This window comes from Salmo salar, unplaced genomic scaffold (assembly GCF_905237065.1).
Source record: "Salmo salar unplaced genomic scaffold, Ssal_v3.1, whole genome shotgun sequence".
NCBI classification, from domain to species: Eukaryota; Metazoa; Chordata; class Actinopteri; order Salmoniformes; family Salmonidae; genus Salmo; species Salmo salar.
The window spans coordinates 26,717-42,571 of NW_025548228.1; the positions used below are offsets into that span (position 1 = coordinate 26,717).

General features: G+C 41.7%; 1 protein-coding gene across 4 annotated transcripts in view; it reads left to right on the top strand.

The window, feature by feature from the left end:
* The window catches only part of LOC106591898 (serine protease FAM111A), a 56,539-nt gene that overhangs the window by 25,937 nt on the left and 14,747 nt on the right, over positions 1 to 15,855 (top strand). For 2 of the 4 annotated variants that reach the window (XM_045712060.1, XM_045712062.1), the window contains exon 1: positions 13,545 to 14,099. The exons of 1 other annotated variant lie outside the window; for it this stretch is intronic. The gene's annotated coding sequence lies outside the window, so the exon portion shown is untranslated. Of the gene's footprint in view, positions 1 to 13,132; positions 14,100 to 15,855 lie in introns of those variants that run through there. One more of the 4 variants, XR_006763413.1, reaches the window with a different exon arrangement.

The window sequence follows — 15,855 nt, forward strand, 5'->3', positions numbered from 1 at the left end:
TGTCCTGCTCTGTTTGAATGTGGCTCGATGGGGGGAAAAAACATAGTTCTTGGCATGTGATTGGTTCTGCTCTTGGGGGCGGCACGCAGCCTAGGAGACAGCACTTGTGTGTGTGCGTGTGTGTCACGTCCTGACCAGTAGAGGGTGTAGTTGGGTCAGGACGTGGCAGAAGAGAAGTGTGTAGGTTGGTTTGTTTCCTTTATTTTGGCCGTGTGGCTTCCAATCAGGCACAGCTGTAGAGGGTTATTGCTGATTGGGAGTCACACATAAGTAGCCTACTTTTCCTTTGGGGTTTGTGGGTAATTGTTCTTGTTACTGTGTTAAACGTGACAGGACTGTTTTGGTTGTCTGTTTATTGTTTTGTATTGTATAGTGTCCGTTTGATCATTAAATATATAATGAACACTAACTCCGCTGCATTTTGGTCCACTCTCTCTAAAGACAGCCGTTACTGTGTGTGTGTGTGCTTACCCTGTCAGTAAACACACCGGGGCCGCATTTGCGGACATAAGCAGGCATTTAGAGGTTTCCAGTAAAACCCTGCAAAGTCCAACCCTGTTCAAACATTCTATTTACATGAATTTACTTTTGATTACATTTAGAAAAGCAACATAAAGAGACAGCAACAGCCATTCTTCCACAGTCACATTCTCCTAACAACATCAAGAAGAGCCCACAGTAGCCTAATTTAGAGGTGACTTCTTAAAAACTCTATTCAGAAACTTAGAAACAATGGGAAACTCAGCAACAAGCTCAGAGAACACTGCATCTACAGCAGTCACACATATTTTCAACACCACTCCCTGGGATTTGGGAATTGACCATACTTTCCAGACATTCTTTACCCCGAACGCCCTGGATAATCTGAACAAGCAGTACAATGGACGAAAACTGGAAGTGGTCAGCGACATACCAATCTGGACTAAGAGCCTAGTGACATACTTAGGGGGACTCACCCGTATACCAAAAGCATCAGGCTTCGGGGCTTTAATCATATCTATAGTGATAGACATAGTCACGGCTTCCATCAAGGACCTGATCCCAGAAGAGAACAGCACAGACATTCTGCGCCGTGTATTTGCAGAAGAGAAGGCGTCCACGGTGTACAATGAAATGGAGGAAGCCCTCAAGAGATGTACGATGAACATAAATAATGAGGCTAAGATGAAGAGCGGCATCGTGTATGTGGAGCGCAGACTTAGTGTTGCGCTGACAACTCTGAAGAACTCCATGTTACATGACCACATGAAGACTCGTTCACTCAAGATCTGGGTCAACGGAGCAGCCTTCCATGTCCAGTTGCTGATTCACCTGGCTCGACTGGAGGAGGGGGCTGACAGCCACCAAGCGCTAGCAGCCGTCTTAATCTACCAGAAAAACCTGGAGCAGCTGCTCCTTAAGTACAAGGAATCTAAATCTAAGACTATCGTTGGAAAATATACCATGGGAAATTACCGCGTTGCAGGCCCTATCTCGTACGATATTGTGGATGAAGACATTGGTCAATCTCTTTTGAGTGGATCATTTTATGCTCCCAAATATCCTCCAAACCTTTGGCCTCATCCACGAGAAATAGTAAAGGCATTGCATGATGACATTTTAAAATATCATCAAATTATACAGGTGCGAGAGCATTTCAGGGAAGTCAGGGAAAATCTGGTCGAACTAATCAGTCAGAGAGAATACTTCATACTGTCTTAGAGACTCCAGATCTATATATATATATATATATTTCAAAATTAAGTTTCTTACATTATTCAGCAAAAAGTGTGAAGGCAGACTTGGAGAAGATTTTTATCATGGCTAAATTAAAGCCACAGGCTATTGTTAGAGGTGTTCTTTAAAGGAGACGGTCTACTGCGGTTGGTGATTAACCACTGAATTATTTTAAACAAAATTCTTGACTATTGAATATTTGCTTGACCTTACATGCTATAATTCCTTAGAGTCCAAGATGTTGGGGGGGGGGGTGTACTAAGCTGACATGGACTTGTTTTAAGATGGTCATACTATGGATCATTTAGTTATTTGATTTTGAATTTTAGGACCCCCTTTTAGGGGATCTATATAAATTGGATCTATATTGATATATATATATATAATCAATATAGATCCAATTTATATAGATCCGATGTACTTCCAATTTTCGGGATGACTCGTGGTCTGACAAACACCGCTCTAGTTCTGCCACCTTTCACCACAGATGCGGAAGTGAGACACTGGCAGATGAGGAAGTGAGACACTGGCAGATGAGGAAGTGAGACACTGGCAGATGAGGAAGTGAGACACTGGCAGATGAGGAAGTGAGACACTGGCAGATGAGGAAGTGAGACACTGGCAGATGCGGTGGATTGAGATCTCTATGTTAAACTGATGATTTTTGATGTGGATTGTTTTTGTTATGTAAATTTAGATTGACACACCGGTGCATCAACTCTAGGGGCTTAAATAATATACTCATATGCATTCATCTTGATTTGACTATAGATACTGATACTGGTTTACCTCATCTATGTTGTCTTTCCTAACAAATTAAACAGGGTGGTTATGTAGTTATAAAGTTCTGTATCTGTTGTCACACTGCCTACAAGTGTACAATGCATTCATCTCAATGGAAATATCCTTAAGAATTACAATCAGTTTGCAATAAAATCAGTTTGCAATAAAATCACACAAGTCTTTTTGTACATTTCATTATATTTACATTTCTCTTATATAAAACCTTTTCAGATAAAACATGACATTATTCTACCTCCATGTGTCCTGGAGCATGGTTATTTTCATGTTTGAGTTTTGACTTAATCTCCTATAACATCCTGACTCTTCTCCTCCACTCTGCCGTTCTCTGGCGTGTACAGCAGGACGCAACGTTTGAAAACATTTGTTTAATTTTTTTGGGGTGTGGCTGCCTTCAGTCATTATGGTCCGGGCCATTGGAACCAACCTGGTCTCAGACCATTTTGTATTATTCTGTATGTAAATCCGAGATATTTTAAACAAAGTTTCATTTTCAATTAGTCGGAAATTAGAAGTTATAATCTGTATAAAGGCAAAAAGGCAATTTTTGAGAAAAGGATGATCCTATCTTAATAATTGACTGGAGAACCATTTTGGGTTTAAGTATAACTTATGTATGAATGATGCTTTTAGTGAGAGGTTTAATGCTTTAATATTTAATAATTTTAGCCCCCAAACTCGTATTCTGTAACTTCTCGTATTCTGTAATGTATACGCAGTGAGTCAGGAAGCATGTGCAGAAGAAAATACAAAACAGGAGCAGCGTGCTGAATGTAACCAAAACCAATACTGCCTGATGATTGAAGCTACTGAGGGCTAAATGAAGGGAGACTAATCAGGGTGGTGATGAAGTCCAGGTGTGCTTAACGATGGGGACCAGGTGTGCTGCGCAATGATGGTTGCCAGATGTGTACAATGTGGGTTGCCAGGACCGGTGATTAGACGAGCGCCGGAAGGAGGGAGCAGGAGTAGGCATGACAGTGCGGGGCTCCCCTTGATGTCCAAGGGAGGCGGAGGGGTGTCGTGGGGGACGCCATCAGCCAGGGGACCAGGAACCACCGGCCTGAGGAGGGAAACATGAAAACAGGGTGAGATTCGGTAGTTGGTGGGGAGTTCTAAACAATAGGTTACCTCATTGACCCTCTGGAGGACATTGAGGGGCTCAGCTTCCGACAGGGCAGGGGGAAGGTTCCTGGTGGAGAGCTAGACGCGGTCACCAGTATGGAACACGGGAGCCTCACTGCAGTGGCAGTCCACCTGATCCTTCTGACGGCAGACGGCGCACTGGGGCCACACGTGGGCGGCGTTCCTAGGACGCACTGGAAGGGGTGACGAAGTGAGTTCTGGGTGTGTTCCTCCCAGGGAAGGTTCAGGCCCAATCCCCCTGCCGGTCCTGGCACTGTACCACAACCAATGTTTGTAAACGTACCTTATCAAAAAGCACCATGACGATGAAGAGTCCGTCTAGCTGTACCATAATATTAGAACTGTTAAGCATACTGTAGCTGCAACTGTGTAAAAAGAAAAACAAACCCTTGAATGAGTAGATGTATCCAAACATTTGACTGGTACTGCATATACAGGAAGTACCAGTACCAGATCAATGTGGAGCTATATACAGGAAGTACCAGTACCAGATCAATGTGGAGCTATATACAGGAAGTACCAGTACCAGATCAATGTGGAGCTATATACAGGAAGTACCAGTACCAGATCAATGTGGAGCTATATACAGGAAGTACCAGTACCAGATCAATGTGGAGCTATATACAGGAAGTACCAGTACCAGATCAATGTGGAGCTATATACAGGAAGTACCAGTACCAGATAAATGTGGAGCTATATACAGGGAGTACCAGTACCAGATCAATGTGGAGCTATATACAGGAAGTACCAGTACCAGATCAATGTGGAGCTATAAACAGGAAGTACCAGTACCAGATCAATGTGGAGCTATATACAGGAAGTACCAGTACCAGATCAATGTGGAGCTATATACAGGAAGTACCAGTACCAGATCAATGTGGAGCTATATACAGGAAGTACCAGTACCAGATCAATGTGGAGCTATATACAGGAAGTACCAGTACCAGATCAATGTGGAGCTATATACAGGAAGTACCAGTACCAGATCAATGTGGAGCTATATACAGGGAGTACCAGTACCAGATCAATGTGGAGCTATATACAGGGAGAACCAGATCAATGTGGAGCTATATACAGGGAGTACCAGTACCAGATCAATGTGGAGCTATATACAGGAAGTACCAGATCAATGTGGAGCTATATACAGGAAGTACCAGTACCAGATCAATGTGGAGCTATATACAGGAAGTACCAGTACCAGATCAATGTGGAGCTATATACAGGGAGTACCAGATCAATGTGGAGCTATATACAGGAAGTACCAGTACCAGATCAATGTGGAGCTATATACAGGGAGTACCAGATCAATGTGGAGCTATATACAGGGAGTACCAGTACCAGATCAATGTGGAGCTATATACAGGGAGTACCAGATCAATGTGGAGCTATATACAGGGAGGACCAGATCAATGTGGAGCTTAATACAGGGAGTACCAGTACCAGATCAATGTGGAGCTATATACAGAGAGTACCAGATCAATGTGTAGCTATATACAGGGAGAACCAGTACCAGATCAATGTGGAGCTTAATACAGGGAGCACCAGATCAATGTGGAGCTATATACAGGGAGTACCAGATCAATGTGGAGCTATATACAGGGAGTACCAGTACCAGATCAATGTGCAGCTATATACAGGGAGTACCAGTACCAGATCAATGTGGAGCTATATACAGGGAGTACCAGTACCAGATCAATGTGGAGCTATATACAGGAAGTACAGTACCAGATAAATGTGGAGCTATATACAGGGAGTACCAGTACCAGATCAATGTGGAGCTATATACAGGGAGTACCAGTACCAGATCAATGTGGAGCTATATACAGGGAGTACCAGTACCAGATCAATGTGGAGCTATATACAGGGAGTACCAGTACCAGATCAATGTGGAGCTATATACAGGGAGTACCAGATCAATGTGGAGCTATATACAGGGAGTACCAGTACCAGATCAATGTGGAGCTATATACAGGGAATACCAGCACCAGATCAATGTGGAGCTATATACAGGGAGTACCAGTACCAGATCAATGTGGAGCTATATACAGGAAGTACCAGTACCAGATCAATGTGGAGCTATATACAGGAAGTACCAGTACCAGATGAATGTGGAGCTATATACAGGGAGTACCAGTACCAGATCAATGTGGAGCTATATACAGGGAGTACCAGTACCAGATCAATGTGGAGCTATATACAGGAAGTACCAGTACCAGATCAATGTGGAGCTATATACAGGGAGTACCAGTACCAGATCAATGTGGAGCTATATACAGGGAGTACCAGATCAATGTGGAGCTATATACAGGGAGTACCAGTACCAGATCAATGTGGAGCTATATACAGGGAGTACCAGTACCAGATCAATGTGGAGCTATATACAGGAAGTACCAGTACCAGATCAATGTGGAGCTATATACAGGGAGTACCAGTACCAGATCAATGTGGAGCTATATACAGGAAGTACCAGTACCAGATCAATGTGGAGCTATATACAGGGAGTACCAGTACCAGATCAATGTGGAGCTATATACAGGGAGTACCAGATCAATGTGGAGCTATATACAGGAAGAACCAGTACCAGATCAATGTGGAGCTATATACAGGGAGTACCAGATCAATGTGGAGCTATATACAGGAAGTACCAGTACCAGATCAATGTGGAGCTATATACAGGGAGTACCAGTACCAGATCAATGTGGAGCTATATACAGGGAGTACCAGTACCAGATCAATGTGGAGCTATATACAGGAAGTACCAGTACCAGATCAATGTGGAGCTATATACAGGAAGTACCAGTACCAGATCAATGTGGAGCTATATACAGGGAGTACCAGTACCAGATCAATGTGGAGCTATATACAGGAAGTACCAGTACCAGATCAATGTGGAGCTATATACAGAGGGTACCAGTACCATACAGCCTCTCTCTCTCCTTACTAGCCAGGGGCGTATTCATTACATAAACAGTTCACCGTTTATAACCAAATGGAAGCACACAGAGTAAAACCAGAGTTTCTATTGGAAAAATTCAGGAAGGTCCCTCCCCATTTCCTTCCTTTTAAGAACAGTTTTGCAACAGAAACTGTGTAATGAATACACCCCAGTTCCTTTGGTTTCTGTGTTTTACATTCAGCAAGCAAGAGCAAGCTGGAGTAAGTGGACAACAAGCTATTGTATGCCTAGTGTAGCTTTTCAAATCAAATTGTATTTGTCACATACAGATGTTTATGCAAGTGTAGCGAAATGCTTGTGCTTCTAGTAGCCTCTCTGAGTTAATGATTGCTGTTTAACAGTCTGATGGCCTTTGAGATAGAAGCTGTTTTTCAGTCTCTGGGTCCCAGCTTTGATGCACCTGTACTGACCTCTCCTTCTGGATGGTAGCGGTGTGAACAGGCAGTGGCTCGGGTGGTTGATGTCCAGGGACTCCAAGAGCTAAAGAGGAATGATAAGGAATAGTGCTACAGTGAATAGCCTATAGGCCTACCCAATGAATTTACACAGTCAAATATCTTTTTTTTTACAAATCAGTTGATGTGAAATCAAATCAAACGTTATTTGTCACATGCGCCGAATTCAACGTGTGTAGATCTTACCTTGAAACGCTTACTTACAAGCCCTTAACCGACAGTGCAGTTCAAGAAAGAGTTAAGAAAATATTTACTAAATCATCTAAAATAATAAAAAGTAACATTAACATGACAATAACGAGGCTATATACAGTGAGTACCGGTACAGAGTCAGTGTGTGGGCGTACAGGTTAGTCGAGGTCATTTGTACCTGTAGGTAGGGGTGAAGTGACTATGCATAGATGACAGGCAGCCTAGGATGACAAAAATATCACTTGAAAAAAGGAGTAGGCATACAGCCTGTCCAGCCATCCACATGGACTGTTGTCTTCCCCATTTGGTACCAACTACAAACACCCGATGTAATCACTTTTCCCTACCATTGAGGAACCATCTTCTTTCCACTCCAAAATTACATGGAACTTTTCAAGACTCTCTTCAGCAGACAGAGACTGCAACAGACCCTTCACTTTTCACATGCTGTGTTCCTTGCGTAATTGTGCGACGCCATGCTTGTTGTTGTTATAAACCAGAGTTTTTTTTGGTGCTTTCAAGACAACAGGGAACTCAGGGGGAAAATGATGTAAAACAATGACGTCAATGATCTTCTGTTCAGGAAGTCGGAGCTTTAGAAAGATGCCAGAGTTTCCGACTTTTAATTCAGAGCTGGATGACCGTTCAAAACGATTTTGCCAGTCAGTTTCTTTATTTCCAGAGTTCTTAGTTATCTTGAATGCACTGACTCTGGAAGTCGGTGATTTCAGAGTTCCCAGTTGTTTTGAATGCAGCATCTCTGTTGTTGTTAGATCCCTATGTCATCACTACAAGCATTACTTTACTCGCCAGATACTCTACATGCCCACATTCTGGATATAAAGGGGAAATGCCCACCCGGCCGGGCTCAGCGAGGAGAACGAGAGCGAGAGAGCAAAGTTACACAGTCAAATTAAATTAGTTGTCACGGCTGTCGTAGGAAGGAGCGGACCAAAGTGCAGCGTGTGTGTCGTTCCACATTTTATTTTCACTGTGAAACTATGCAATACATAAATAAACTAAAGAACGGAAACAACAAACCATGACGCGCAACTTACTCAAACTCAAAAACAATCTCCCACAAACCCAGGTAGAAAAAAACCCTACTTAAGTATGATCTCCAATTAGAGACAACAAGGACCAGCTGCCTCTAATTGGAGATCATCCCAAACAAAACCCAACATAGAAATACAAAACTAGAACGTAACAACATAGAAAAACTAAACTAGAAAACCCCCGTCACGCCCTGACCTACTCTACCATAGAAAATAACATCTTTCTACAGTCAGGACGTGACAGTACTCCCAAAGGTGCGGACTCCGAATGCACCTAAACAAAAGAACAACAACAACCCCCCCCCCCCCTAAAAAAAGGGAGGGTAGGGTGGGTAACTACTGTCTATGGCGGCTCTGGTACAGTACACATAACCTTCTCATCCCGCGGATCCTCCAACAGAGGAGGCGGCTCCGGTTCTTAGATTTACGTGTATTTTGGGGTATATGTTGTGAAACTGTTAGATATTACTTGTTAGATATTACTGCACTGTCGGAGTTAGAAGCACAAGCATTTCACTTCACTCACAATAACATCTGTATGTGACCAATAAATTGGATTTGATATTGGAATCATTTCACAGGTCATTTCTAACTATACTAGTAACTCACCCCAGGTGTACTCCTCTAACTACTAACTATACTAGTAACTCACCCCAGGCGTACTCCTCTAACTACTAACTATACTAGTAACTCACCCCAGGCGTACTCCTCTAACTACTAACTATACGAGTAACTCACCCCAGGTGTACTCCTCTAACTACTAACTATACTAGTAACTCACCCCAGGTGTACTCCTCTAACTACTAACTATACTAGTAACTCACCCCAGGTGTACTCCTCTATCTACTAACTATACTAGTAACTCACCCCAGGTGTACTCCTCTAACTACTAACTATACTAGTAACTCACCCCAGGTGTACTCCTCTAACTACTAACTATACTAGTAACTCACCCCAGGTGTACTCCTCTAACTACTAACTATACTAGTAACTCACCCCAGGTGTACTCCTCTAACTACTAACTTTACTAGTAACTCACCCCAGGTGTACTCCTAACTACTAACTATACTAGTAACTCACCCCAGGTGTACTCCTCTAACTACTAACTATACTAGTAACTCACCCCAGGTGTACTCCTCTAACTACTAACTATACTAGTAACTCACCCCAGGTGTACTAATCTAACTACTAACTATACTAGTAACTCACCCCAGGTGTACTCCTCTAACTACTAACTATACTAGTAACTCACCCCAGGTGTACTCCTCTAACTACTAACTATACTAGTAACTCACCCCAGGTGTACTAATCTAACTACTAACTATACTAGTAACTCACCCCAGGCGTACACATCTAACTACTAACTATACTAGTAACTCACCCCAGGTGTACTCCTCTAACTACTAACTATACTAGTAACTCACCCCAGGTGTACTCCTCTAACTACTAACTTTACTAGTAACTCACCCCAGGTGTACTCCTAACTACTAACTATACTAGTAACTCACCCCAGGTGTACTCCTCTAACTACTAACTATACTAGTAACTCACCCCAGGTGTACTCCTCTAACTACTAACTATACTAGTAACTCACCCCAGGTGTACTAATCTAACTACTAACTATACTAGTAACTCACCCCAGGTGTACTCCTCTAACTACTAACTATACTAGTAACTCACCCCAGGTGTACTCCTCTAACTACTAACTATACTAGTAACTCACCCCAGGTGTACTAATCTAACTACTAACTATACTAGTAACTCACCCCAGGCGTACACATCTAACTGCTAAAAACCTGTTTTTGCGTTGTCATTATGGGGTATTGTGTGTAGATTGATGAGGGAAAAAACTATTTGATCTGTTTTAGAATAAGGCTGTAATGTAACAAAATGTGTAAAAAGTCAAGGGGTCTGAATACTTTCCACGTACACTGTATGTCTGAGAAAAAAAACATGTTTCCCCATACGATCTAGTACACAATAAACACTTCAACCCATATGATCTAGTACACAATAAACACTTCAACCCATATGATCTAGTACATAATAAACACTTCAACCCATATGATCTAGTCCACAATAAACACTTCAACCCATATGATCTAGTACACAATAAACACTTCAACCCATATGATCTAGTACACAATAAACACTTCAACCCATATGATCTAGTACACAATAAACACTTCAACCCATACGATCTAGTACACAATAAACACTTCAACCCATATGATCTAGTACACAATAAACACTTCAACCCATATGATCTAGTACACAATAAACACTTCAACCCATATGATCTAGTACACAATAAACACTTCAACCCATATATCTAGTACACAAAAGATAATAAAAATAATGATGATGATAAAAAAAGCCTTTCATACTTTATATTATGTATTTATTTTAAGGAATATTTCAACATATTTCAGGAGAGAAACATGAAACATGAGAAGATGGTGATATCCAGTAGTTAGTGGGGAGTTGTAATCTGTAAGTTACCTCGCTGACCCTGCGGAGGACCTTGAACGGCCCCACAAACAAACAGGGACTCAGCTTCTTTACAGGGCAGGTGGAGTGGGAGGTACCTGGTGAGAGCCAGACGTGATCACCAGGATGGAACACGGGAGCCTGCTCTTTCTGATGGCGGACGGCACGTTGGAGTCTCACGTGGGCATCGTTCCATACCTCTTTCAGAGAGCCTGAACCACTCATCCACCCTAGGAGCTTCGGTCTGGCTCTGGGTCCACGGAGCCAGGAGCCATCTGATAACCCATAACACACTGCAAGGGAGTTAGGCTAGTGGAGGAGTGTCACAATGAATTCTGGGCGTATTCAGCCCAAGTAAGGAATCGTGACCACTCCCCCTGCAGGTCCTGGCAGTGACTCGTCAGGAACCTCCCCAGCTCCTGGTTCATCCTCTCCACCTGCCCGTTAGATTGAAGCCGGTACCCAGAAGTGAGGCTGACCGTGACCCCCAGCTTCTCCATGAAAGCCTTCCATACACGTGATGTGAATTGGGGGCCACGATCGGAGAGTATATCCTCCAGAAGGCCATAGTACTGGAAGACCTGCTGGAACAGTGCCTCAGAGACCTGGAGAGCAGTAGGGAGACCAGAGAGAAGGATGAAACGGCATGATTTAGAGAATCTGTCCACAACCACCAAAATGGTGGTGAAACCATCAGAGGAGGGAAGATGGTTTTTACTTAAACACATCCTGACTCTCCTCCTCCACTCTGCTGTTCTGGGGCGCGTTCAGCGGAAAGCAACATTTTGGAATGTTCAGATAGAAATATGCTACGTAATAATAATAATAATAATAAATGTTACATTTGCAAAAGCGCTTTACATTACACAAAAAAAATCTCAAAGTACATGAAATAAAAGATAAACTAGAATTTAAAATAAATAAATCAATAGAAATAACCATATCATGAAAGCAACAATCAAAGTCTAGGAGGAAGGGTAGCTAGGCCAGCCGATAGAGATGTTGTCACGTTGGTATGAATGATTCGGGAGACAGGCACAGGAATGCGTAATAGTTTTTTTTATTGTACCCAGATTACGGCGTGCCGTGTAAAGGCACGGGGACGAAGACCAAACAAACACTATACAAAAACCCAGGGTAGAAACCCAAACAAAAGAGGGAGGAGTACCTCGAATAAATAACACACGCACACGATGATAAACACACGGGATGAGACCCGCAATCATCTGAGCACGCCACAATGGCACGAAAGCCCAAAACACACAGCACAGGTACTCACAGCACCAACAGACATTGTAACAAAGGGTGCACTTATACAAGTACTACTCAGTGGGAATAGGGGACAGGTGTGCATAATGAACGTTCGGAGGGATCCGTGACAGATGTCATAAAGCGTCTCAGAGAAGGAGTGCTGATTTAGGATCAGTTTTGCATTTAAGATCACAATGAATAAGATTACAGAACGGGGGGGGGGACCTGGGCCCTTATCCACAAAGAGTCTCAGAGTAGGAGTGCTGATCTAGGATCTGTCCATATAATCAATAAAACTGATCCTAGATCAGCCCTACTCTCAGAGGTTTAATACATACAGCCCCTGGTGTTCTGTGGAGCCTGGTCTCCAGATTCACTGATCACAGCACAGACCAACAGAACACAGACCATCCCCAACAGAACACAGACCATCCCCAACAGAACACAGACCATCCCCAACAGAACACAGACCATTCCCAACAGAACACAGACCATCTCCAACAGAACACAGACCATCCCCAACAGAACACAGACCATCCCCAACAGAACACAGACCATCCCCAACAGAACACAGACCATCCCCAACAGAACACAGACCATCCCCAACAGAACACAGACCATCCCCAACAGAACACAGACCATTCCCAACAGAACACAGACCATCCCCAACAGAACACAGACCATCCCCAACAGAACACAGACCATCCCCAACAGAACACAGACCATCCCCAACAGAACACAGCGACCATCCCCAACAGAACACAGACCATCCCCAACAGAACACAGCGACCATCTCCAACAGAACACAGACCATCCCCAACAGAACACAGCGACCATCCCCAACAGAACACAGACCATCCCCAACAGAACACAGACCATCCCCAACAGAACACAGGACCATCCCCAACAGAACACAGACCATCCCCAACAGAACACAGACCATCCCCAACAGAACACAGACCATCCCCAACAGAACACAGCGACCATCTCTAACAGAACACAGACCATCCCCAACAGAACACAGCGACCATCTCTAACAGAACACAGACCATCCCCAACGGAACACAGCGACCATCTCCAACAGAACACAGGCCATCCCCAACAGAACACAGACCATCCCCAACAGAACACAGACCATCCCCAACAGAACACAGACCATCCCCAACAGAACACAGACCATCCCCAACAGAATACAGACCATCCTCAACGGAACACAGAACATCAGTGAAGAGTACACGGCATAAAATAATGAAGGATCTCAATTGCGTTTCCTTGGTTCCTTGCATCCTCTCTCCTCGCCTCCTTTTCAAAACCCATTGGATTAGTTTTAAATGTTAATATTTTTTATTTAACCTTTATTTAACTAGGCAAGTCAGTTAAGAACAAATTCTTATTTTACAATGACGGCCTACACCATCAAAACCCTCCCCTAACCCAGACGACGCTGGGCCAATTGTGCGCCGCCCTATGGGACTCCCAATCCCAGCCGGTTGTGATACTGCCTGGATTCGACCCAGGGACTGTAGTGAAGACTCTAGCACTGAAATGCAGTGCCTTAGATTGATGCGCCACTCGGGAACTTGAGAAGGTGCGTCACTTGCCACCAACAGATGGTGGCGAGGAACGATGACAAGAGCAATTCATTAATCAATCAAGTAAATTATATTTAAATGTAAAGGTCAACAGGAGTCCTTCCTATGAGCACAAGACGTTGAAAATATATTGTTGGTTGAAAAGGCTTAAAAGACATTGAAAAACAAGACATCTTTCAACCATATTTTGCTGGTATTTCTCTTCCTCAAACACCAAGACAATACCATCATCATAATCGATTCTGTTGAATGGCTTTCCTTTGAGCCCGTCCATTGGGTAAACACCTGGTGTAACCAGTACCTTTCCACAGGGTGTGTCTATTAATATTCATCATTGTACAGGTATAAAACATACGTATGTACTTACGCAAGTATAAAAGCGATGATCACTGACACAACTTCCTCTTTCAACACAGATCTCAGATCAACCAACGCAGTAACACAGGTAGGTTACTAAACATTTATATAATACTTTGAATAGAACATTATCAAACAGGCTCTACATTCTCACTGGCAGTAGGATTGTTATTGTAGGCTGTGAGGTTTCTATTATTCAAATCCAATGAGAAGGGAAGGGTACAGGTCAGTCTTGTTAGTGTTTATGTCTTTATATATATATATATTACAATGAGAAGGGAAGGATACAGGTCAGTCTTGTTAGTGTTTATGTCTTTATATATATATATATTACAATGAGAAGGGAAGGGTACAGGTCAGTCTTGTTAGTGTTTATGTCTTTATATATATATATATATTACAATGAGAAGGGAAGGGTACAGGTCAGTCTTGTTAGTGTTTATGTCTTTATATATATATATATATTACAATGAGAAGGGAAGGGTACAGGTCAGTCTTGTTAGTGTTTATATCTTTATATATATATATATATATTACAATGAGAAGGGAAGGGTACAGGTCAGTCTTGTTAGTGTTTATATCTTTATATATATATATATATATATATTACAATGAGAAGGGAAGGGTACAGGTCAGTCTTGTTAGTGTTTATGTCTTTATATATATATATATATATATATATATTACAATGAGAAGGGAAGGGTACAGGTCAGTCTTGTTAGTGTTTATATCTTTATATATATATATATATATATATATTACAATGAGAACGGAAGGGTACAGGTCAGTCTTGTTAGTGTTTATGTCTTTATATATATATATATATATATATTACAATGAGAAGGGAAGGGTACAGGTCAGTCTTGTTAGTGTTTATGTCTTTATATATATATATATATATATATATATATATATATATATATATATATATATATATATATATATATTACAATGAGAAGGGAAGGGTACAGGTCAGTCTTGTTAGTGTTTATGTCTTTATATATATATATATTACAATGAGAAGGGAAGGGTACAGGTCAGTCTTGTTAGTGTTTATGTCTTTATATATATATATATATATTACAATGAGAAGGGAAGGGTACAGGTCAGTCTTGTTAGTGTTTATATCTTTATATATATATATATATTACAATGAGAAGGGAAGGGTACAGGTCAGTCTTGTTAGTGTTTATGTCTTTATATATATATATATATTACAATGAGAAGGGAAGGGTACAGGTCAGTCTTGTTAGTGTTTATATCTTATATATATATATATATTACAATGAGAAGGGAAGGGTACAGGTCAGTCTTGTTAGTGTTTATGTCTTTATATATATATATATATATATATTACAATGAGAAGGGAAGGGTACAGGTCAGTCTTGTTAGTGTTTATATCTTATATATATATATATATATATTACAATGAGAAGGGAAGGGTACAGGTCAGTCTTGTTAGTGTTTATGTCTTTATATATATATATATTACAATGAGAAGGGAAGGGTACAGGTCAGTCTTGTTAGTGTTTATGTCTTTATATATATATATATATATATATATTACAATGAGAAGGGAAGGATACAGGTCAGTCTTGTTAGTGTTTATATCTTTATATATATATATATTACAATGAGAAGGGAAGGGTACAGGTCAGTCTTGTTAGTGTTTATGTCTTTATATATATATATAAACCGGTTGGTTTAGGGTGGGGCATGACAGTGTGCAGGTGAACACAACTGTCCGCTGGTCTTTATACCCCCATCATCATCCCCTGAGATTTGTACACGTTTATGAATAGGGTTGTAGATCAAGAGTATTTCCATATTGTTCAGGGTTAGAA